The sequence below is a fragment of the Agelaius phoeniceus genome, chromosome 11 (assembly GCF_051311805.1).
Source record: "Agelaius phoeniceus isolate bAgePho1 chromosome 11, bAgePho1.hap1, whole genome shotgun sequence".
Classification (NCBI taxonomy): domain Eukaryota; kingdom Metazoa; phylum Chordata; class Aves; order Passeriformes; family Icteridae; genus Agelaius; species Agelaius phoeniceus.
Genome location: NC_135275.1, coordinates 19,619 through 42,835, shown reverse-complemented (window position 1 = coordinate 42,835; position 23,217 = coordinate 19,619). Strand labels below are relative to the sequence as shown.

The following is a 23,217-nucleotide window of genomic DNA, read 5'->3' as shown; positions in this document are numbered from 1 at the left end:
CCCTGACCCCAAGCACTGTCCCACCTGCAGGATCTGCTTTCCATTGGCCTCTTCCTCCTGAGGCCCCGAGCCCAGCTTGGTGCTGAACAAAGGGGCTGGGCCAGGGTCATCCCCCAGCAGGGGCTCCTCACTCCCTCTGCCCCCTCCCCAAATTCCCTCTGGGGGAGCAGGAGCTGGGGCAGGAGCCCTGAGGGGAGGGACAAGGGGGTGACACTGGCATGGGGGGGGTCACACATGGCACCTGGGGATCCCCCCTCACTCCCACGGTGCCAGGAAGACAAACCCCTACATGGAGCCCCTGTTCCCCAGCAGCACCTTGTGGGCTGGGTCTGGGGGCAGCTCTGGGTGTCTGGGGGGTCACAGATGCCCTAAAACCCCCTCCCAGCCCCACAGCCACTCCAGCTCCATCAAACCACCCCACAGATCCCTGCTGCCCCCCACACCGCAAACCACTCTGTGCAATAGAAATGGCCCCAAGATCAATCAAAACGCTCCTGGCAATCCCAAAGGTTCCCTTCCTCCCTTCCCTGGGCTCCCCAGGTGGGTGTCAGAGGGGCTCCAGGGGTGCCGCCTGTGCGAGGTCCCCGTTTCAGGGCCCAGGGTACCCAAGGGTCTCCCTCGTCCATGGTCCCAACATCTCCAGGCTGCCGGGGTTCCCCCTATCCGGGCTCCCCGTTACGGGCTCCTGGGTGCCCCTTATGGGGATGTCCGACCCTGCAGGCTGCAGAGGCTCCCCCAGCTCCGGTGCCACCCTCTCCGCTCTCCCAGCCCCCAGCCCGCTGGTCCCCGGCGATCCCCCCGTGGCTCTGGGCTGACCCAGGGAGGGTCCCACGCACCCCCGGCCCAGCACCGGGGCTCTGCCGGCACCAACACCAGGACCCCCAAAATTCTGCCGGGCCGGAGCCGCCGAGAGGCGCCCGGCCCTTGGCCCTGGTGTAGATACATATTGCAATATTGGCTTTGCGCAAATGTTAACATGGATTTTATATGGGCGGTCTTAAAATAACTTTGTTATAAAGATACAGTTTTGATTTCTGTAGTTAATTATAAGCTTAGACATAATAGTGAAATAGCTGATATAAGTGTGCTTGTGTTACAATGCCTGCTTGGCTGGGATAACATCCAATGAACATGGGATGAAGACACCTGGTACAGATGTGCCAGCCATCAGCACTCACCGTCTGAAGGCAGTGTGGGCTGTGGCCAAAACTGAAGATAATGATAAAAAAGGAACAAAACCACAACCAAGGCATGTCCATGCTCTAAAAAGGTGGAACTGAGGAGGAGCCATGCTAAACAGTTCTTGGAATATGCTGTCAGAGCCACAAGCCTTTGTTATCATTCTTTCTTTTGCTATTCTTAGCTAGCCTTCTGATGAAATCCTTTCTTCCATTCTTTTAGTATAATTTTAATTAAATATATGTCATAAAATAATAAATCAAGCCTCCTGAAACATGGAGTCAGATCCTCATCTCTTCCCTCATCCTTGGACCCCTGAGAAAACACTCACATACTCCCTCTCAAATACATCTGCATGCAATTTCACAACAGGTTCATACATATTCATCGTACTGATTTCCTGTTACATTTCCTGTGAATTCTACTTTATCAAAAAGAATTCCTGGGTCATTTTGACCCTGCTTTCCACGGCAGCCTCTCTCTCTGTTTCAGAGTTCAAGGGCCCCTCCTTTATCTCTATCCTTGGCTGCAGCAGTTTCTTAGAGCACAGGCTTCTGTGAGAACAGGCAGTCAGACTGTCACAGACATCTTTTATGAAAAATCCTTCCTTAGGATTTTTTCCTCCTGAGAACCTGAGAGGCCTCAGGAACAAAATGTAAACATTGATTATCTGCTGCTGTGGAATGCAACAAGTGGATCTGTGATTGGTCTCATGTAGTTGTTTCTAATTAATGGCCAATCACAGTCAGCTGCCTTGGACTCTTTGTCAGAGCCACAAAACTTCGTTATCATTCTTTCTTTTGCTATTCTTAGCTAGCCTTCTGATGAAATCCTTTCTTCCATCCTTTCAGTATAGTTTTAATATATGTCATAAAATATTAAAACAAGCCTTCTGAAACATGGAGTCAGATCCTCGTCTCTTCCATCATCCTTGGACCCCTGTGAAAACAGCCGCAGTCAGACTAAACAGCAAGCTGCAGACTGAACTCAAAGATGCACATTTCACCTCAATCCAAATGGATTTCTACTCTGGAAATTACCCCTCTGCCTCAGAGCCCTCTCCCCAAGCTGGGTCCCTGCCTGGCCTGAGCACTCAATGCCAGCAGTGGGAAAAGCTGCACTGCCAGAGGGATCGGGAGCTGGCCGGGCCTCAGAGTAATTCTAGAGCTAAAGCGTGAGAGACATCAGCTCTGCTCAGATAATACATGCCAGCGCTCATCCCGGGCCTGGCCACTGCCACCTCCTCCTCTGTGGGAAGCCAGGGTCGGTGCCTTCCCCAGCCCCGCGGTGAGCAGCCTGTGTCCGGTGTGTCCATGGCTCTGGGAGATGTTGAATTTCCATCTCTTTCTCCCACCTGCAGCTCTCCATGCCCAAGGGCTCTGGGAGATGTTGAATTTTCATCTCTCTCTCTCACCTGCAGCTCTCCAGGCCAGGGGTCAGGATCCCCTCTGGGCACCAAGGCTTTTCCACAGGTCTCCCTCATTTGGCTGTGGGTCTTCCTCTTCCTCAGCACAGTTGTGATCAAACCATGGGGAAAAACTTTTGTGAAAAATGTGTATTTTACAATTGGCTTTTGGCAAATATTCAAATGAATATTATATGTGTGGTGTTAGAAAGTTATGCTGCATCAATTTTCTTAAATAGTTTGTTAAATATAGTTTTAGGTTACAAGAAAATGGTAAAATAGAAACTCTGCTATGTAGAATACATTTTTTTTAAAGAAAGGACTTGCACTGAGATAGCAGCCATAGGACACCTAAATCTTTCAGAGAAAGAGAATTTAATTTCCCCATTATCAAGAGAAACAAACTCCTTCCCGCCTCACTCAGCCTTTAGGATTCAGAGGAAGAAGATGACACTGACCAGACAGAATCCGGTGTTTGAATGGAATTTATGCATCATGTATGAGATGTATAAATATGCAAAAGGCTGTTGTTTTTAAGGGTTAATCCTCTGTTAACCTCTGTCCATTTTCGGGCTTATTTTGACCCTGCTTTCCACAGCAGCCTCTCTCTGTCTGATCCAGAGTTCAAGGGACCCCCTTATCTTTGTCCTTGGCTGAAGCGGTTTCTTAGAGTACAGGCTTTGGTGAGAACAGGCAGTCAGACTAAAACAGCAAGCTGCAGACTGAACTCAAAGATGCACATTTCACCTCAATCCAAATGGATTTCTACTCTGGAAATTACCCCTCTGCCTCAGAGCCCTCTCCCCAAGCTGGGTCCCTGCCTAGCCTGAGCACTCGATGCCAGCAGTGGGAAAAGCTGCACTGCCAGAGGGATCGGGAGCTGGCCGGGCCTCAGAGTAATTCTAGAGCTAAAGCGTGAGAGACATCAGCTCTGCTCAGATAATACATGCCAGCGCTCATCCCGGGCCTGGCCACTGCCACCTCCTCCTCTGTGGGAAGCCAGGGTCGGTGCCTTCCCCACCCTGCGGTGAGCAGCCTGTGTCCAGTGTGTCCATGCCCAAGGGCTCTGGGAGATGTTGAATTTCCATCTCTTTCTCCCACCTGCAGCTCTCCATGCCCAAGGGCTCTGGGAGATGTTGAATTTTCATCTCTCTCTCTCACCTGCAGCTCTCCAGGCCAGGGGTCAGGATCCCCTCTGGGCACCAAGGCTTTTCCACAGGTCTCCCTCATTTGGCTGTGGGTCTTCCTCTTCCTCAGCACAGCTGTGATCAAACCATGGGGAAAAACTTTTGTGAAAAATGTGTATTTTACAATTGGCTTTTGGCAAATATTCAAATGAATATTATATGTGTGGTGTTAGAAAGTTATGCTGCATCAATTTTCTTAAATAGTTTGTTAAATATAGTTTTAGGTTACAAGAAAATGGTAAAATAGAAACTCTGCTATGTAGAATACATTTTTTTTAAAGAAAGGACTTGCACTGAGATAGCAGCCATAGGACACCTAAATCTTTCAGAGAAAGAGAATTTAATTTCCCCATTATCAAGAGAAACAAACTCCTTCCCGCCTCACTCAGCCTTTAGGATTCAGAGGAAGAAGATGACACTGACCAGACAGAATCCGGTGTTTGAATGGAATTTATGCATCATGTATGAGATGTATAAATATGCAAAAGGCTGTTGTTTTTAAGGGTTAATCCTCTGTTAACCTCTGTCCATTTTCGGGCTTATTTTGACCCTGCTTTCCACAGCAGCCTCTCTCTGTCTGATCCAGAGTTCAAGGGACCCCCTTATCTCTGTCCTTGGCTGAAGCGGTTTCTTAGAGTACAGGCTTTGGTGAGAACAGGCAGTCAGACTAAAACAGCAAGCTGCAGACTGAACTCAAAGATGCACATTTCACCTCAATCCAAATGGATTTCTACTCTGGAAATTACCCCTCTGCCTCAGAGCCCTCTCCCCAAGCTGGGTCCCTGCCTAGCCTGAGCACTCGATGCCAGCAGTGGGAAAAGCTGCACTGCCAGAGGGATCGGGAGCTGGCCGGGCCTCAGAGTAATTCTAGAGCTAAAGCGTGAGAGACATCAGCTCTGCTCAGATAATACATGCCAGCGCTCATCCCGGGCCTGGCCACTGCCACCTCCTCCTCTGTGGGAAGCCAGGGTCGGTGCCTTCCCCAGCCCTGCGGTGAGCAGCCTGTGTCCGGTGTGTCCATGCCCAAGGGCTCTGGGAGATGTTGAATTTCCATCTCTTTCTCCCACCTGCAGCTCTCCATGCCCAAGGGCTCTGGGAGATGTTGAATTTTCATCTCTCTCTCTCACCTGCAGCTCTCCAGGCCAGGGGTCAGGATCCCCTCTGGGCACCAAGGCTTTTCCACAGGTCTCCCTCATTTGGCTGTGGGTCTTCCTCTTCCTCAGCACAGCTGTGATCAAACCATGGGGAAAAACTTTTGTGAAAAACGCATATTTTAGAATTGGCTTTTGGCAAATATCCAAATGAATATTAGATGTGTTGTCTTAGAAAGTTATACTGCACTATTTGTGCAATTCTTAAATTGTGTGTTAAATATGGTTTTAGGTTGTAACAAAGTGGTAAAATAGAAACTCTGCTATGTAGGATACATTTTTTTTAAAGAAAGGACTTGCACTGAGATAGCAGCCACAGGAATCCTAAATCTTTCAGAGAAAGAGAATTTTTTGCCCCTATATCAGAAGAAACGAAATTCTTCCCGCCTCATTCAGCCGTGAAGGATTCAGAGGAAGAAACTGAAGATGAAGGCAGTCAGACTAAACAGCTACAAACTGAACTCAAAGATGCACATTTCACCTCAATCCAAATGGATTTCTACTCTGGAAAATTACCCCTCTGCCTCAGAGCCCTCTCCCTAAACTGAGTCCCTGCCTAGCCTGAGCACTCACTGCCAGCAGTGGGAAAAGCTGCACTGCCAGAGGGATCGGGAGCTGGCCGGGCCTCAGAGTAATTCTAGAGCTAAAGCGTGAGAGACATCAGCTCTGCTCAGATAATACATGCCAGCGCTCATCCCGGGCCTGGCCACTGCCACCTCCTCCTCTGTGGGAAGCCAGGGTCGGTGCCTTCCCCAGCCCTGCGGTGAGCAGCCTGTGTCCAGTGTGTCCATGGCTCTGGGAGATGTTGAATTCCCATCTCTCTCTCTCACCTGCAGCTCTCCAGGCCAGGGGTCAGGATCCCCTCTGGGCACCAAGGCTTTTCCACAGGTCTCCCTCATTTGGCTGTGGGTCTTCCTCTTCCTCAGCACAGCTGTGATCAAACCATGGGGAAAAACTTTTGTGAAAAATGTGTATTTTACAATTGGCTTTTGGCAAATATTCAAATGAATATTATATGTGTGGTGTTAGAAAGTTATGCTGCATCAATTTTCTTAAATAGTTTGTTAAATATAGTTTTAGGTTACAAGAAAATGGTAAAATAGAAACTCTGCTATGTAGAATACATTTTTTTTAAAGAAAGGACTTGCACTGAGATAGCAGCCATAGGACACCTAAATCTTTCAGAGAAAGAGAATTTAATTTCCCCATTATCAAGAGAAACAAACTCCTTCCCGCCTCACTCAGCCTTTAGGATTCAGAGGAAGAAGATGACACTGACCAGACAGAATCCGGTGTTTGAATGGAATTTATGCATCATGTATGAGATGTATAAATATGCAAAAGGCTGTTGTTTTTAAGGGTTAATCCTCTGTTAACCTCTGTCCATTTTCGGGCTTATTTTGACCCTGCTTTCCACAGCAGCCTCTCTCTGTCTGTTCCAGAGTTCAAGGGACCCCCTTATCTCTGTCCTTGGCTGAAGCGGTTTCTTAGAGTACAGGCTTTGGTGAGAACAGGCAGTCAGACTAAAACAGCAAGCTGCAGACTGAACTCAAAGATGCACATTTCACCTCAATCCAAATGGATTTCTACTCTGGAAATTACCCCTCTGCCTCAGAGCCCTCTCCCCAAGCTGGGTCCCTGCCTAGCCTGAGCACTCGATGCCAGCAGTGGGAAAAGCTGCACTGCCAGAGGGATCGGGAGCTGGCCGGGCCTCAGAGTAATTCTAGAGCTAAAGCGTGAGAGACATCAGCTCTGCTCAGATAATACATGCCAGCGCTCATCCCGGGCCTGGCCACTGCCACCTCCTCCTCTGTGGGAAGCCAGGGTCGGTGCCTTCCCCAGCCCTGCGGTGAGCAGCCTGTGTCCGGTGTGTCCATGCCCAAGGGCTCTGGGAGATGTTGAATTTCCATCTCTTTCTCCCACCTGCAGCTCTCCATGCCCAAGGGCTCTGGGAGATGTTGAATTTTCATCTCTCTCTCTCACCTGCAGCTCTCCAGGCCAGGGGTCAGGATCCCCTCTGGGCACCAAGGCTTTTCCACAGGTCTCCCTCATTTGGCTGTGGGTCTTCCTCTTCCTCAGCACAGCTGTGATCAAACCATGGGGAAAAACTTTTGTGAAAAACGCATATTTTAGAATTGGCTTTTGGCAAATATCCAAATGAATATTAGATGTGTTGTCTTAGAAAGTTATACTGCACTATTTGTGCAATTCTTAAATTGTGTGTTAAATATGGTTTTAGGTTGTAACAAAGTGGTAAAATAGAAACTCTGCTATGTAGGATACATTTTTTTTAAAGAAAGGACTTGCACTGAGATAGCAGCCACAGGAATCCTAAATCTTTCAGAGAAAGAGAATTTTTTGCCCCTATATCAGAAGAAACGAAATTCTTCCCGCCTCATTCAGCCGTGAAGGATTCAGAGGAAGAAACTGAAGATGAAGGCAGTCAGACTAAACAGCTACAAACTGAACTCAAAGATGCACATTTCACCTCAATCCAAATGGATTTCTACTCTGGAAAATTACCCCTCTGCCTCAGAGCCCTCTCCCTAAACTGAGTCCCTGCCTAGCCTGAGCACTCGATGCCAGCAGTGGGAAAAGCTGCACTGCCAGAGGGATCGGGAGCTGGCCGGGCCTCAGAGTAATTCTAGAGCTAAAGCGTGAGAGACATCAGCTCTGCTCAGATAATACATACCAGCGCTCATCCCGGGCCCGGCCACTGCCTCCTCCTTCTCCTGCTACTGCTGGGGCCGTCCCAGCCCGGAGCCGCCGTTCCCAGTGCCAAGGGCCGCTCTCTGCGGGTGCAGCCGGTGCCCGCCAGCGCAGCCCTTGGCCCGGCGCTGGAGCCGGCGCCGCTGTTGGCAGCAAAACCCCCCCGGGCAGAGCCGCCCCGGCCCGGCCCTTCCCGCGGCCCCGGCTCGGCGGCGCCGCCATCGCCCTCAGCGCCCTCCCGCCCTGCGCCGCATCGCCCGGCCCAGAGCCCTGGGCCTCTGCGCCCTGTGGCACTGCGCTCGGGGCATCGCCCGCTCGGGGCACCGCGGATCGGCCCAGCCCCGCCCGCCCCGCTCGCGGCACCACGGATCGGCTCGGCTCGGCCCGGCCCTGCACCAGCCCCGGGCCCGGCCCGCACCACGCACCCGCTACTGCCGCCGCTCCACTGCCAGGGACACGCGGCTAGAACGAGTAGGGCCGGGCTGGCAAATGGACCCGCCCGCAGCCGCCTCCGTCTGCCCCGGCCCCAATCAGCGCCTTCCACCCACCGCAATGGGCATTTTGAACAATGCGCGTTTTCTGATTGGCTTTTGGCAGATATTCAAACGAATACTTTATGTGTTATGTTAGAAAGCGATGCTGTATTAGTTTTCTTAAGTAGTGTGTTAAATCTAGTTTTAGGTTGTAACAAAATGTTAAAATAGAAACTATGCTAGATACTTTTTTTTAAAAGAAAGGAGTCACACCAGTCAGCAGCCACAGGATGCTTAAATCTTTCAAAGAGAATTTATTGCTCTCTTATCAGAAGAAACGAACTTCTTCCCGCCTCACTCGGGAAAAAGCCTGAAGATTCTGATGAAGCTGCTGACACTGACCAGACAGAATCCTGTGTTTGAATGGAATTTATGCATCATGTATGAGGTGTATGAATATGCAACAGGTTATTGTTTTTAAGGGTTAATCCTCTGTTAATGTTGGCAGGAAATGTTGTCCTTTATCGGGCCTATTTTGCCCAGAAAAAGGTACCCGGACATCCATAACTCTTTTCTTCTATTGTCTCATATTGTCCTAATCCAAATTGTCCAAATTATTATTACTCTAATTATATTGCTATTTTTATAACCATTTTATTATCATTCAACTTTTAAAAATTTTAAAAACAAGTGCTTTGCGTTTTTCACACTTTTTAACACTAATTCCTACATTAAAAGCAGGCATAGCTTTATTTTGTCACTGGGATCACCCAGGCCCAGCTCTTTTGCTCCCCAGCTGGTACCTGTGTCACAGGGGAGCAGGGAGATGATGCTGCCCTCAGGAGCTGGGGCCCAGCGCCCAGGTGCAGGTGAGGTGCAGCAGTTCTTTTCAGGGATTCTCAAGGTGAAGAAAAAGGAAGTTTCTTTTCTGACTCTAACATTTATAGTTTTTTAAAAGTGACCTTGGATTGGAGGGTGAAAGTGCCACCTCTCCAATGACACTGGACAAACCAATAGTCTATTAAATTAATTTTCTTCTATAAAAGAATGCAAAACAAATCTCAGGAGCTCATTCCTTCCAGAAAGATTATTGATACTGCTCTAGAAGGCACCTGGGAACAGCAACTCAATCCTGCCCACGTTTTCCCAAAATCGCTCCCTCCAGCAGGAACAGCTGGGTACCATTGTCACTGCAGATATTCAAGCACCCGAAGCAGCTGCAGCTGTTCATGAGCAGCAGAGCAGATATTCCCTGTGCCATCACCTTTCCATAGGGATACAGAAGCTCTGATTCTGGCGTGCGTGATCCCAGCTGGTGAACTCCAGGGAAATCCACGCTGCTCATTGGAAAACCCACCTGAACTTTTCTTTTAAATGTGATGGAGAAATGTCTCTGCATCCGGGGGCTACTGTGGTGATAAATCACCTGAGGAGTGTTGGGGTGTGCAGGAACCCTGCAAGTAAGGGATCAATAATCTCTGGACACAAACTGGGCTGCTCACAAGAAATAATCCCTGGACAGAAGTTGGGCTGCTCAGGAAAAATAATCCCTAGACAGAAATTGGGCTGCTCACAAGAAATAATCCCTGGACAGAAGCTGGGCTGCTCAGGATCAATAATCCTTGGACAGAAGTTGGGCTGCTCAGGAATTGAACTCCCAGTCAGGAGTGCGACCTGTGGAGCAGAACCTGCAGTGCTGGGCAGGGAATGTTTAATAGCCCCAAACCCACACATGCTGTGGGCTTGAGGCTGGATTTAAAGCAGGGAGAACACCTGAAAATCTTCATTAAACGTTGGAAAAACATAAAGTTACAAATTAACTTTTACTTAACTACAGGGAGAAAAAGTTACAGAATCTTCAAATCCCTGAAGATTGGGAAAGACCTCCAAGCTCAGCGAGTCCAACCTTTGAGCAAACTCTCCTCATCACTCAGCCAGAGCCCTGAGGGCGATGTCTGGTCACTCCTTGGACACCTCCAGGGATGGGGACTCCACACCTCCCTGGGCAGCCTCTTCCAAGGCCTGACAACCCTTTCCATGAAGGAATTCTTCCTTCTGTCCCTGTTCTCTGGGAGCACAGCCCGACCCTTGCCGGCTGTCCCCTCCTGTCAGGAGCTGTGCAGAGCCAGAAGGCCCCTCCTGGGTCTCCTTTTGTCCAGGCTGAGCCCCTTCCCAGCTCCCTCAGCTTCTCCTGCCCTGCTGCCTCGGCTCTGTTCCGTCCCTGGCCGTGCCATCCCAGTGAAAAAGCCGCGCTGGGAGCAAAGCCCGGGTGAGACCGCGGTCAGGTTTTTATCCGGCTGGTTTAACCCGAGCGGTGCCTGCCCAAGGCTTAACCCCTTTCTGCCGCATTAACCCAAACTCTCTGTGAGAACCCCGCGAGATAGAGAGACCCGGACCCACCGCGAGCCGTAATTTCACCCAGCAAAGGGGAAATTCCCAGGGAATTCCCAGGAAAATCAAAGCAGCCGAGTCCCCGTCATCCCCACAAAACAGGGCAGAGGAGGGGACCTCGGACTGCTCAGTTTGGGTGTGTGAAAAATGCATATTTTATAATCGGCTTTTCGCAAAAATTCAAATGAATACTATATGTGTTATGTCAGAAACTTATGCTGTATTAACTTTCTTAAGTAGTGTGTTAAATCTAGTTTTAGGTTATAATAAAATGTTAAAATAGAACTATGCTATGTGAGATACTTTTTTAAAGAGAGGACTCGCGGCGAGATAGCAGGCACAGGACACCTAAATTTTTCAGAGAAAGAGAATTTATTGCTCTCTTATCAGGAGAAACGAACTTCTTCCTGCCTCACTTAGCCCTGAAGAGACGCTGTCAGGATTCAGAGGAAGAAGCTGACACTGACCAGACAGAATCCTGTGTTTCAATGGAATTTATGCATCATGTATGAAGTGTATGAATATGCAACAGGCTGTTGTTTTTAAGGGTTAATCCTCTGTTAACTTGTGTCCCTTTTCGGGCTTATGCTGCCTAGAGGCACCTTTTTCCGAGCAAAATAAGCCCGAAAAGGGACACAAGTTAACAGAGGATTAACCCTTAAAAACAACAGCCTGTTGCATATTCATACACTTCATACATGATGCATAAATTCCATTGAAACACAGGATTCTGTCTGGTCAGTGTCAGCTTCTTCCTCTGAATCCTGACAGCGTCTCTTCAGGGCTAAGTGAGGCAGGAAGAAGTTCGTTTCTCCTGATAAGAGAGCAATAAATTCTCTTTCTCTGAAAAATTTAGGTGTCCTGTGCCTGCTATCTCGCTGCGAGTACCTCATGGCTTTCTTTAAAAAATATTTCACATACATAGTTTCTATTTTAACGTTATGTTATAACCTAAACTGTGTTTAATACACTACTTAAAAATATTACAGTGTAACTTTCTAAAATGACACATATAGTATTCATTTGAATATTTGCAAAGAGCCAATCATAAAATATGCATTTTTCATACCATGGGTCTCCCTTGTCCATGGTCCCAACATCTCCAGGCTGCCGGGGTTCCCCCTATCCGGGCTCCCCGTTCCTGGCTCCCGGGTCCCCCTTATGGGGATGTCCGACCCTGCAGGCTGCAGAGGCTCCCCCAGATCCGGTGCCGCCCTATCCGCTCTCCCAGTCCCCAGCCCGCCGGTCCCGGGCGATCCCCCCGTGGCTCCGGGCTGAGGATGCAGCGCCTGCCCCGGGCAGCCCAACCCCCCCAGGGAGGGTCCCACGCACCCCCGGCCCAGCACCGGGGCTCTGCCGGCACCAACACCAGGACCCCCAAAATTCTGCCGGGCCGGAGCCGCCGAGAGGCGCCCGGCCCTTGGCCCTGGTGTAGATACATATTGCAATATTGGCTTTGCGCAAATGTTAACATGGATTTTATATGGGCGGTCTTAAAATAACTTTGTTATAAAGATACAGTTTTGATTTCTGTAGTTAATTATAAGCTTAGACATAATAGTGAAATAGCTGATATAAGTGTGCTTGTGTTACAATGCCTGCTTGGCTGGGATAACATCCAATGAACATGGGATGAAGACACCTGGTACAGATGTGCCAGCCATCAGCACTCACCGTCTGAAGGCAGTGTGGGCTGTGGCCAAAACTGAAGATGATGATAAAAAAGGAACAAAACCACAACCACGGAATACACATGCTCTAAAACGGTGGAATCGAGGAGGAGCCACGCTAAACAGTTCTTGGAATATGGAAACCAGTTTGGGAAAAAAGTTTACTATGCATGAGTGTCTATGAATATGCAACAGGCTGATGGAAGGCAAAGATATTTAAGGGATATCCCGAAGATTACAGGGTAGTCTTGGTTCAGTGCCAAGTTGCACCCGGCCGTAATAACCTTTGCTCCACGGACCTTGTCTCCTCTTGTCCTTTATTAAACTCTTTGAATTTTCACAGGAGACTGAACGTGTTTCTCAGAGCCCCGAGCAGAGAGTTCTGCCCGGGTGCTCCGGGCAAAGGCGGCGGCGCTCGGCAGCGGCCCCAGCCCGCCCAGCCCCGGGAATTGCCCCGCATCGGGACAAAATCCTGCCCTGAAGGAGCCCTTGGAACGCCCGCCCGCGGCTCCTCCGTGCCCCAAAGCTGCCGGTGCTGCCCCGGTGCTGCCGCAGCTGCGGCTCTGGAGCAGGGGGGCTCTGCGGGACCCCGGGCTGGGCCCCCTCCCAGCCGTGCCCGCCCCGGGGCTGATGCTCGGCCCGGGCTCTCTCGCTGCTCCGGCTCCCGCACAGCCCCGCTCTGAGCGGGCACCGAGCGCCCAGCGCCGCAGGGCCCCGAGCCCCTGCCCGGCCCAGGGTCAGTGTCCATCGCTCCGGCCACTGCCCGGCCCCGGCACAACCTGCAGCTCCCAGCACAGCTCCCTCCAGCCGGGCACTGCGGGCTCCCGCCGGGCACAACATTCCGTTCATGGCATCTCTGGTGTCTCTGCTCACACGGGCACAGCCAGCTGCTGCTGAGGCAATCCCAGCTCCCGCTGAAGGCTTCCCACACAAACTGCTGCCTTCAGCTCTCACACACCATCAAGGAATCCAAGAGCAAAGCTGAAATCTGATTAGAGAATCTTGCAAAATCACATCCCAGAACATTCTGTTATAAAATCACAAACGTTAACAGAAGCTGAGAAAGTCAACAACCTTAGAAAACAAGCTTCCAGCACGGGGACTAGAAGAGCTCAGGCAATGCATTTGACTGGAATGAGCCATTCTCTTTCTGACAGGTGAGCAATGCCATGGAATTTCCCAAACCAGGGAAACAGGGAGCCCTGGCAGCAGCAGCTTCACACACAGCAATGACAAAGAACAGGGCAGGGCAAGAGGCTGACAAAATTATAACTTCTACTTGCAATTAAGAACTTTTCTTTTGAGTTCTACTATAGCCACTACTTATAGAGTCAAAAATACTAAAAATATTAGTAGTCATAAAAATAATAATGTTAATAGCAATAATAGTGACAATAGCAAAAAGAAGAATTAATAATGGTAATAAAAACCCTACCATGCTTATACTTGGTTTGCATGGCCAGGTTTTGGTAAGGGGAGCTCGAGGAGCACCTTCTGTGAGAGGCTGCTGGAAGCAGCTGCTCCTCTGTGTCCCACAGAGTCAATTCCAGCCAGCTCCAGGATGCACCAGCCGCTGGCCAAGGCTGGGCCAATTGGAAATGGCGGTAACACCTTTGGGGCAAGAGATTTAGGAAAATGGGTGATGGTGTAGGTGTAACTGTGAGCAGGGAAGAGCAGGGTGAGAACACGTGAGAGGAGCAACTCTGCACACCCCAGGGCAGGGCAGGAGGAGGGGCAGGAGCTGCTCCAGGGGCTGGAGCTGATTGCCCTGAGATTCCCTGGGCAGCCCCTGGGGAGGCAGCTGGGCCCCTGCAGCCCATGGAGGGCCCGGAGAGCAGAGATGCACCTGCAGCGCCTGGAGGAGCCCGTGCTGGAGCAGGGGGTGCCTGAGCAGGGGCTGGGACCCCATGAGAAACCTGTGCTGGAGCAGGGACCTGGCAGGGACCTGCAAAGCCGTGGAGAGAGGAGCCCACGCTGGAGCAGGGTCCTGGCAGGACTTGTGAGCCCATGGGAGAGTGCGGCAACTGCAGCAGTTTGTGAAGAGCTGCTGTCCGTGAGATGAACTCACCCTGCAGAAGTTCATGGAGAAGTGTCTCAGGAGGGACCCCTGGCACAGCAGGGGAATGACTCCTCTCCCCGAGCAGCAGAGAAACAACGGGTGATGAACGGAGCAGAGCCCCCAGTGCCTGTCTGCCTGCACCACTGGGGGAGGAGCAGAGCTGGGAAGGAGGGAGGAACAGGCAGAAGGTGTTTGTTAAGCTTTATTTTACTTCTCACTATCCTGCCCTGATCTGGATAGAAATAAATTCAATTAATACCTGTAATTTCAAAAATGTTTTGCCTATGATGGCATTTGCTGAATGATCTGTCCCAGTTCTTAACTCAAGCCATGAAGCCTTCATTCTGTTTTTTCTCCTGTCCATCTCTGGAGGGGAGTGAGAGAGCAGCTTTGGTGGGTGCCTGGCATCCAGGCAGGGCCAAATGGCTACATGTTTCTCTTTTCTTTTTACCCTTTTCCTTTCCTTTCCTTTCCTTTCCTTTCCTTTCCTTTCCTTTCCTTTCCTTTCCTTTCCTTTCTCCTTTCCTTTCCTTTCTCCTTTCCTTTCTCCTTTCCTTTCCTTTCTCCTTTCCTTTCTCCTTTCCTTTCTCCTTTCCTTTCTCCTTTCCTTTCCTTTCTCCTTTCCTTTCTCCTTTCCTTTCTCCTTTCCTTTCTCCTTTCCTTTCCTTTCTCCTTTCCTTTCTCCTTTCCTTTCCTTTCTCCTTTCCTTTCCTTTCTCCTTTCCTTTCTCCTTTCCTTTCTCCTTTCCTTTCTCCTTTCCTTTCTCCTTTCCTTTCCTTTCTCCTTTCCTTTCTCCTTTCCTTTCTCCTTTCCTTTCTCCTTTCCTTTCCTTTCTCCTTTCCTTTCTCCTTTCCTTTCCTTTCTCCTTTCCTTTCCTTTCTCCTTTCCTTTCTCCTTTCCTTTCCTCTTTCCTTTCCTTTCTCCTTTCCTTTCCTTTCTCCTTTCCTTTCTCCTTTCCTTTCCTCTTTCCTTTCTCCTTTCCTTTCCTTTCTCCTTTCCTTTCCTTTCTCCTTTCCTTTCTCCTTTCCTTTCTCCTTTCCTTTCCTCTTTCCTTTCTCCTTTCCTTTCCTTTCTCCTTTCCTTTCCTTTCTCCTTTCCCTCTCTCATTCTTTCTTTCCTGTTCTTTTGTTCTTTCCAGAGGTCACAGTGCAGAGGTTGAGTGGGGCTTTGATGGAGGGAGTGGAGGTGGCAGGGAGTAGCGGGGACAGGAGGCACAGGGCTGTGGCACAGGCACCCGAGGGGCCTGGGCAGCTGGCAGGGGGCAAGGCCTGTCCCCCTGGGCCAGCAGCAGCCCCGTGCCCTGCCCAAGGCGCTGCCAGCAGGGGCTGGGCCCCAGAGGCAGGGGCAGAGCCCAGCCCCGGGGGCGGCGTTTGTGCCCCGAGCCCCGTCCAGCCCAGCCTGCCCCGAGTGCGCAGTGAGTGCTGGCATGGCTACCCTGGACAGCGTGGCCTGCTGGGGACACTGAGAGCTGCCCCGCTGTGACCCTGCCCGGGGCACTGCACAGGCACCAACCCAACCCCAGCCAGCAGCACCCCTGGGCATGGCCCAGGCACTGGAGAGCATCACAGCCAGCCCTGCTGCTGCTGGGGATGTCCCAGGCACCAGAGCCCATCCCAGCCCTGCTGCTGGGGATGTCCCAGGCACCAGAGCCCATCCCAGCCCTGTTCCTGGGATGTCACAGCCCCTACAAGTGCACCAGGTGTGGGAAGAGCTTCTCCCAGAGGTCAGCCTTGACCCAACACCAACGCAGCCAGCACTGAGGGAAGCCCTGCCAGTGCCCCCAGTGTGGGAAGAGCTCCGTGCGCTGCTCCAGCTCCATCCCCACGGGAGGATCCGCGCTGGATGATCCCCAGTGACCCCGGTGGGCAGAGCCCCGGTGATCTGTGGTGCTGGTGATCCCTGGTGGGAAGACACCTGGCTGAGGGCTCCACATCCTCCTGGCTCCTCATGGCCTGGATCTTCTTTTCACATTTCTTCATTCTTTCCAAACACCCAAAACCTGGGTAAAAATAAAGATGTTGAACTAAGATGGGGCTAGAGAAGTGGGGGGCTGTTCCAGAGGTGTGGGGGATGCTGGGTCCGAGGGAGCTGAGAGCTCCCGGGAAGGACTTGGGGCTTGCTCAGGGCTTTGGGGACACGAGGCCAAGTGGCTCCGGGTGCTTTGGAAGATGCTGGTGGAGATTCTGGGGCTGCTGATCAAGGACCTCCTGGCCTGGAACTGTCCCTGTGTCCCCTTGTCCCGCTTCTTGGTGTCCCCTGTAGCGGATACCCCCCTCCCTGCTGTCACTCCCCTTTCTTCCGCCCATTCCCGTGTCACCCCACTCCCAGTCCCGTCCTGCTCCATTCCCAGTATGGATCTCATTCCCCATTCCCATTCCTTGTCCCCATTCCCGGTCCCCATTCCCTGTCCTCATTCCCATTCCCTGTCCTCATTCCCATTCCCTGTCCCCATTCCCATTCCCAGTCCCAGTCCCGGTCCCGGTCCCGGTCCTGGTCCTCATTCCCCATTCCCATTCCCTGTCCCCATTCCTATTCCCCATTCCCCGTCCCCATTCCTATTCCCCATTCCCCACCCCCATTCCCCATTCCCCACCCCCATTCCCTGTCCCCATTCCCGGCTACCTCTCCCCGGACGCCGCCGCCATCGCTCCGGCCCCCCCACGGCCCTCACGTGACCGTGCAAACCCCGCCCTTCTCCCGCCCACCAATCCCAGCGCGCGATCGCTCCATGATTTGCATAACCACGCCCTTGCCTTCGGCCCCGCCCCCGCCGGCTGCACCGCGTCCGGGCGCTGTTTGCTCCCAGTAAGAGCGGGACCGGCAGGGAGAGCGCTCCCAGTTCCCGCCCGCTGCTCTCACCATCGTTCCCAGTGTTCCCAGTATCGCTCCCAGTGCCGGGCGTGGCGGGGCCGCTTTGGAACCCCCCCCAGGGCAGAGCGCGGCTGCTTTTGGGTGCCGGCACTGCCCGGGCCGGGCTGGGAGCGGAGGAGGAGCGGGAGGGAGAGGAGGGACAGAGGAGGAGGAAAAGGAAAGGGAAAGAGAGAGAGAGGAGCGGGAAGAAGAGGAGGGCCAGAGGAGGAGGAAGAGGAGCAGCGGGAGGAGGAGCCACAGCACCAACCCCACGCGGTTCCCCCGCTCGGGCCGCGGCTGCCCCGGTTCCGCCCCCTCCGGAAGCCGCAGGTGAGCGGGGAGGGGGAGTCGCCCCAAATCCATGGCGGGGGGGGTCTCCACAGGGATTTTTGTCGGGGCGGGGATGTTTGGATCTTGCAGGAGCCCAAAGCCGACCCGGAAATGGCCCTGCAGGGATCTTGGGGGGTCCCACGGGGCGCTGGCCCGGCACCGGCAGGGAGGGGGCGATCCCGGCTTTGGGGATCCCCGGGAGAGCCGGGGGGAACGCGGGAGCCCCGGAGTGGGGAGAGCCCTGGAGTGGGGCGATCCCGGTGCAGAGGGACCTCCGGCAGCCTGGAGGGGTGGGGGAGGCTGGGGATTAGCGGGGTCCGGGCTCCCCGAGGCTGAAAGGGGCGCTGACTTCTCCAGCTGCACTTGGGCACTGGGATCATCAAACCCAACACGCTCAGCCCTTGTTTTGCCCTCCCAAAACAGGATTTCCCATTCCCAAACCTTGGCCTGTGGGATCTCAGCACATCGTTCCCGATGTCCAGAGATGCCAGGAGAACCCTTGGGGGTCTCGAAAATCCTGGAATGTTGCCAAGAGTGTTTGGTGGCTTGATTTTGATCCATCCACAGAAGTAACAAGAGTTTGAGGACAAGAGAATCACTTTAGAGTAAAAGGTGTAAAAGAGACACATTTAGAGGGTGAGATATAGACTTTAAGGTTTTTGGTACAGGGGGGTTATGGAGACAAGATGGAGGGATTAGGGCGTGTCTCGTCCTTCTTCTTTCTTCTTCTTGTCCTCCATCTCCTGTGATGATGTTGGCACTTGGGGATTGGTTTATGGTGAAGGTGCACTTGCTAACATGGGTGAAAAGCATTGGGAAATAAAGGTAAATATTGTGTACGTAGATTTTAGTATAAAAAGACATGACCGCCCCGTGGGTGGTCAGAGAGTGCCTGTGACTGCTTGCAGATCAGACCTCTGTTGGGCAGACAGAAAAATTTTGTAGATAAGAAATAATAAACAACCTGAAGACCGAAAAGCTGAAGAGTCCAGACTCGTCCTTTGCATCGCGTGCCACCCAAGAACCACTCTACCCGTGTCGGGGCAGAGACAGACAGCCGGACCCGACATTGGCCAGGTGGAGGAAGAGGCTGCGAGGAGGAAAAAGATGTCCCAGAACACCTAGACAGGTGAGGAGGAAGTCAGTGCCCTTTTCCCCCTCTCTCCTGCTCCATCTCCCAGCCCAGCACGGCCCCCGGCTGCAGGACAGCCCCACTGCTGATGCTGTCCAGCCAGGGATGCACTGGGGAGATCTCCTTCCCCTTCCCTGTGGCATGGAGGAAAATCCCATCCTCTCCTTGTCCTTCCTCCCCCAGGGAAGGAGCTGAGGATGGAGAGCAGGGAGGACAAATCCCCACAGCAGAACCTCGTGGCAGAGGCTGTTTTGAGCAGCTCCAGGGCACAGGAATCCAACGGGGAGGAAAAGTCCCGAAGATCCTGCACAAGGAGGGGATGCAAACGCAGATCATGGGGATCCTAGGAGGAAAGACCCACCTTGGGTTGGGAAGGTGACCACAGCTGGAAGTTGGGGGTCCCTGAGTGTTGTATTGCACTAAATAGTTTATTTAGTAGTTGTTCTGCACTGGGTAACGGGAATTTTGTACTGAGTGTAGTCTGTCATGTAGATTATTCCCCCTTCCTCATCACATGGTTTCTCCCCATGCACTCCTTTCTACACACCTGGTGGTCTGCCCCATGGATACCCCTCCCCTCGCTCCTCCCCAGTGGCATCCCATTGGCCACGGTCCTCTTTCCCCGCCCCCTTTCTCCTGGGGGATAAAACCCCACTGCAGGTAAAGATTTGGCCTCTTTTGCCACCTGGGTGGTCGCTGCGGCCAGCAGTGTCCCATCACAAGCCAATAAACAGGATACTTGTCCCCATGTGGTGGAAGAGCGCTTCTTGTCTTTAATCTTCAGTCCATGCAGGTCTGTGTGGGCTTGGGTTCCAGCTAGCCAGATTGGACCTATACAAAGCCCAGAGAACTGCAGATTACGGCACCTGAGCAGCTTCAGGATGGGGAGAAGCCACACAAGTGCTCGGAATGTGGGAAGAGCTTCAGGTGGAGATCGTCCCTGATCAACCATTGGAGAATCCACTCAGAGGAATGGCCCTACGAGTGTGGGCAGTGTGGGAAGACCTTCAGGTGGAGCTCCTGCCTGAACTCCCACATGGGAATCCACACCAGGGAGAGGCCCTATGAGTGTGGGCAGTGTGGGAAGAGCTTCAGCCACAATTCCAACCTGATCTGCCACCAGTGCGTCCACACCGGGAGAGGCCCTACCAATGTCCTGAGTGTGGGAAGAGCTTCAGAGCCAGATCCAGCCTGATTTTCCACCAGAGGAGCCACACGGGGAACGGCCCTACGAGTGTGATAAATGCAGCAAGAGGTTTCAGATCAGCTCCAATCTCCTCCATCACCAGCGCACTCACACAGAGGAGAGGCCCTTCCACTGCCCCGACTGCAGAAAGGGCTTCAGGGACAAGTGCAGCCTCCTCAGGCTCATCCACTCCAGGGAGAGGCCCTACGAGTGTCCCAGGTGTGGGAAGACCTTCAGTTTGAGGTCCAACCACCAGAGCAGCCATACGAAGGAACAACCCTACGAGTGTGGGGAATGTGGGAAGAGCTTCGCCTACAACTCCAGCCTGATCCACCACCACAAGATTCACACTGGGGAGAGGCCCTACGAGTGTGATAAATGCAGGAAGAGGTTTAAGACCACCTCCAATCTCCTCCATCACCAGTGCACTCACACAGAGGAGAGGCCCTTCCGCTGCCCCGACTGCAAGAAGGGCTTCAGGGAGAACTCCACCCTCATCAGGCGCCAGCACATCCACACTGGAGAGAGGCCCTACGAGTGTCCCCAGTGTGGGAAGAGCTTCAAGACCAGCTATGAAGTGTCTGCCTACCAGAGGAGCCACAGGGGGGAACGGCCCTACGAGTGTGGGGAGTGTGGGAAGAGCTTCAGGACAAGCGCCCACCTGAGTGCCCACCAGCCCATCCACAGCGGGGAGAGGCCCTAGGAGTGTGCCTGGTGTGGGAAGAGCTTTTCCTAGAGGTCAGCCTTGACCCAGCACAAACACAGTCAGCACTGAGGGAAGCTGTGGGAGTGCTCCCAGGGCGGGAAGAGCTTTGTGTGCTGCTCCAGCTCCACAGCTCCATCCCTCATTGGAGGATCAGCACTGGATGATCCCCAGTGACCCCGTTGGGCAGAGCCCTGGTGATCCGTGGTGCTGCTGATTTGTGTTAGGAAGACACCTGGCTGGCTCCTGGCTCCCTATGAGCACCTGGACACATCCACAGACCAACATCAGAAATCCATTGTGGAGAGCTGTCGCCCTGACTTTTGAAGATTTTTCTAAGCCTTCTGATGTTTACATTCTTGTAGCAAACTTTCTCACACACTTCCTGTAAATAACTTATTGTTTTGCATTCTTTTATGGAGGAGAAGAAATTTGATGGACTGTTGGTTTGCCATTGGAGAGGTGGCACTGTCACCCTCCAATCCACTGTCATTTTTGGAAAACTATACATGTTGGAGTCAGAAAATAAACTTCCCTTTTTTCACCTTGAGAACAGTGGTATGTGCACTCATGTTGTTTCATGTCCTATAGAACATCGAGCATATTTGTCGACTTCTGACCCCAGAAAAATCTCACTTCTTGCGTCTTCCTGGTGGCATCAAGTAACACTGGATGGCCTTGGAGGTCTTCTCCAATACAAATCCATCATTTTAATTCTCTCTGCCCCACAGGCATCTTCCACAACCAAGTCAGGTCAGACTGGGGCAAAACCCATGATTTTGGAGACAGTGGGGTGGAAACCCCTCCAAAAAAGGTTCTTCCCACCCACCCAAGCACGTTGGATGCTCTTCTGGCAGGGACACATAAATCCTTTTGATTTTGCCTTCAAACACAAAGGTTTCTGTTCATACCTTTGAAAGCCCTGAAATTGGGGTAAAAATACAGACATTGAACTAAGGCTTGGTTGGGCACACATGGGGACACAGCCCTGGGTGGGGACCTGAGTTGGAAGTGGCCATGGACAGGGACATGGGGGGACACAGCCATGGATGGTGACATGGGAGGACATGAACATGGATGGGGACATGAACTGGGACAGCATCAAGGCCACCACCTGTGCCACCACAGTGCCACCAGCACCTTCATCTCAGCCATAGCGCTGCCTGATGCAGTTCCTGCCACTATGTCCCCCCTGCCACCATTGTGGTGTCCCAGCCAAATGTCACCACCCACCAGGGCAGGATGGGAACTTGTTCAGCTGGTGACAAGTGGCCCAGGAGAGAGTGACAGCCACCAGGGTGTCCCAGGGCCACCACGCTCAGGGGATCCCAACTGCCCCTGGGGACAGGGCAAGGGTCAGTGTCACCCACAGGGGCCATGTGGGCCCATGCTGGGTGTCACTGGAGGCATCCTGGTGGCAGCGTCCCCACAGGTGTGGTGACATTGTCCCCTGGTGTGTGTCCTAGTGGCATCATATCCCTTACATGTTGATGACCCAAGTTACATCATCCTTGATCTCCTCCCCAGTTCTAGAATGTTCCCCACTCCCACTTTCCTATTGGTTCCCATTCCCTGCAGCTCCTCCCCTGAATCCCAGTTGGTTGTTGCCCTTTTGTCCCGCCTTTGCACCACCCTTGTTCCCTCTGCCCATTGGCCCTCAGGCCCAAAGTGCGGTGGTGTTTGCAGGGTTCCCAGGACGAAGGAAGAGACGAGAATCTTGACTGCATGTTTCAGAAGGCTGATTTATTATTGATGATATATATTTTCTTAAAAGAAAATGATATATTAAAACTATACTAAAAGAATTGAAGAGAAGATTTCATCAGAAGGCAACCAGGGGCCAATCTGGGCAGCTGATGAGTGGAAAGACATTGCTACTTGGGTGGAGAAGCTACCTGTGAAAGTCTGTGATGTAGATGTCCATGTTCTCAAGAACTGGGCTAATGAGGAACACCAAAACAATGAACAGATAGGTAAGGCTGCAAAGATAGAGGTGTCAAAGACAGACTTAGATTGGCAACATAAGTGGGAGTTGTTCCTAGCTCGATGGGCCCATGATGCCTCAGGCCATCAGGGTAGTGATGCCACCTATAAGCAAGCATGAGACCGAGGGGTGGATCTAACCATGGAGAGTATTTCCCAGGTTATCCATGACTGTGAGACGTGTACTGCCATCAAACAGGCCAAGCAGGTGGAAGCCCCTGTGGTATGGTGGGCAATGGTCCAAAGTATGGGGAGGCCTGGCAGATTGACTCCATCACACTGCCCCAGACATGACAAGGCAAGCGCTACATGCTGACCATGGTGGAAGCCGCCATTGGATGGCTGGAGACCTACCCCGTGCCTCACGCCACTGCCCAGAACACCATCCTGGGCCTGGAAAAACAAATCCTGTGGAGACATGGCACCCCTGAGAGAACTGAGTTGGACAACGGGACCCATTTCAAGAATGGCCTTATAAACACCTGGGCCAGAGAACATGGTATTGAATGGATATACCATATCCCCTCTCATGCACCAGCTGCCAGGAATGTTGAACAGTGTAACAGACTACTTAAGACTACCCTGAAGGCACTTGGCAAGGACGCCTTCAGAAATTGGGAAATGAACTTAGCAAAAGCCACCTGGATGGTCAACACCAGAGGGTCCATCAATCGAGCTGGTCCTGCCCAGTCTGAACCCCTGCACAGAGTGGATGGGGATAAAGTACCTGTTGTACACATGAAAGGTATTTTAGGAAAGACTGTTTGGATTAGTCCCACCTCTGGCAAAGGCAAACCCATCCATGGGAC

General features: G+C 52.1%; 3 long non-coding RNA genes and 6 other non-coding genes across 14 annotated transcripts; all 9 read right to left on the bottom strand.

Annotated features, from left to right (window-relative positions):
• Window positions 1–967: 967 nt before the first annotated feature.
• LOC143694991 (uncharacterized) lies at window positions 968–2,693 on the bottom strand. The gene is made up of 2 exons (XR_013183832.1): window positions 2,594–2,693; window positions 968–2,118 (listed from the first exon to the last, which is right to left on the bottom strand). It is a non-coding gene; the product is annotated as an uncharacterized LOC143694991 (long non-coding RNA).
• Window positions 2,324–2,406, bottom strand: LOC129125175 (small nucleolar RNA SNORD45). The gene has a single exon (XR_008534944.1). It is a non-coding gene; the product is annotated as a small nucleolar RNA SNORD45 (small nucleolar RNA).
• Window positions 2,694–3,469: 776 nt separating the features above from the next.
• On the bottom strand, window positions 3,470–3,552 carry LOC129125174 (small nucleolar RNA SNORD45). The gene has a single exon (XR_008534943.1). It is a non-coding gene; the product is annotated as a small nucleolar RNA SNORD45 (small nucleolar RNA).
• Window positions 3,553–3,739: 187 nt separating this feature from the next.
• LOC143694990 (uncharacterized) lies at window positions 3,740–8,147 on the bottom strand. Of its 3 annotated transcripts, none has more exons than XR_013183830.1 (5): window positions 8,057–8,147; window positions 6,906–7,006; window positions 5,753–5,853; window positions 4,899–4,999; window positions 3,740–3,846 (listed from the first exon to the last, which is right to left on the bottom strand). It is a non-coding gene; the product is annotated as an uncharacterized LOC143694990 (long non-coding RNA). The 3 variants fall into 3 exon arrangements; XR_013183831.1 differs by lacking the exon at window positions 8,057–8,147 and adding an exon at window positions 7,615–8,003 and having other exon boundaries at window positions 4,899–5,023; XR_013183829.1 differs by lacking the exon at window positions 8,057–8,147 and adding an exon at window positions 7,615–7,996.
• On the bottom strand, window positions 4,622–4,704 carry LOC129125164 (small nucleolar RNA SNORD45). Its single transcript, XR_008534933.1, has one exon. It is a non-coding gene; the product is annotated as a small nucleolar RNA SNORD45 (small nucleolar RNA).
• Window positions 5,543–5,625, bottom strand: LOC129125173 (small nucleolar RNA SNORD45). The gene has a single exon (XR_008534942.1). It is a non-coding gene; the product is annotated as a small nucleolar RNA SNORD45 (small nucleolar RNA).
• On the bottom strand, window positions 6,629–6,711 carry LOC129125172 (small nucleolar RNA SNORD45). The gene has a single exon (XR_008534941.1). It is a non-coding gene; the product is annotated as a small nucleolar RNA SNORD45 (small nucleolar RNA).
• Window positions 7,550–7,632, bottom strand: LOC129125165 (small nucleolar RNA SNORD45). The gene has a single exon (XR_008534934.1). It is a non-coding gene; the product is annotated as a small nucleolar RNA SNORD45 (small nucleolar RNA).
• Window positions 8,148–11,956: 3,809 nt separating the features above from the next.
• On the bottom strand, window positions 11,957–16,928 carry LOC143695063 (uncharacterized). 4 transcript variants are annotated; one of them, XR_013183944.1, is made up of 4 exons: window positions 16,847–16,928; window positions 14,234–16,223; window positions 13,601–13,776; window positions 11,957–13,153 (listed from the first exon to the last, which is right to left on the bottom strand). It is a non-coding gene; the product is annotated as an uncharacterized LOC143695063 (long non-coding RNA). The 4 variants fall into 4 exon arrangements; XR_013183946.1 differs by having other exon boundaries at window positions 13,601–14,384; window positions 14,484–16,223; XR_013183943.1 differs by having other exon boundaries at window positions 13,601–16,223.
• Between the last annotated feature and the right edge of the window lie 6,289 nt (window positions 16,929–23,217).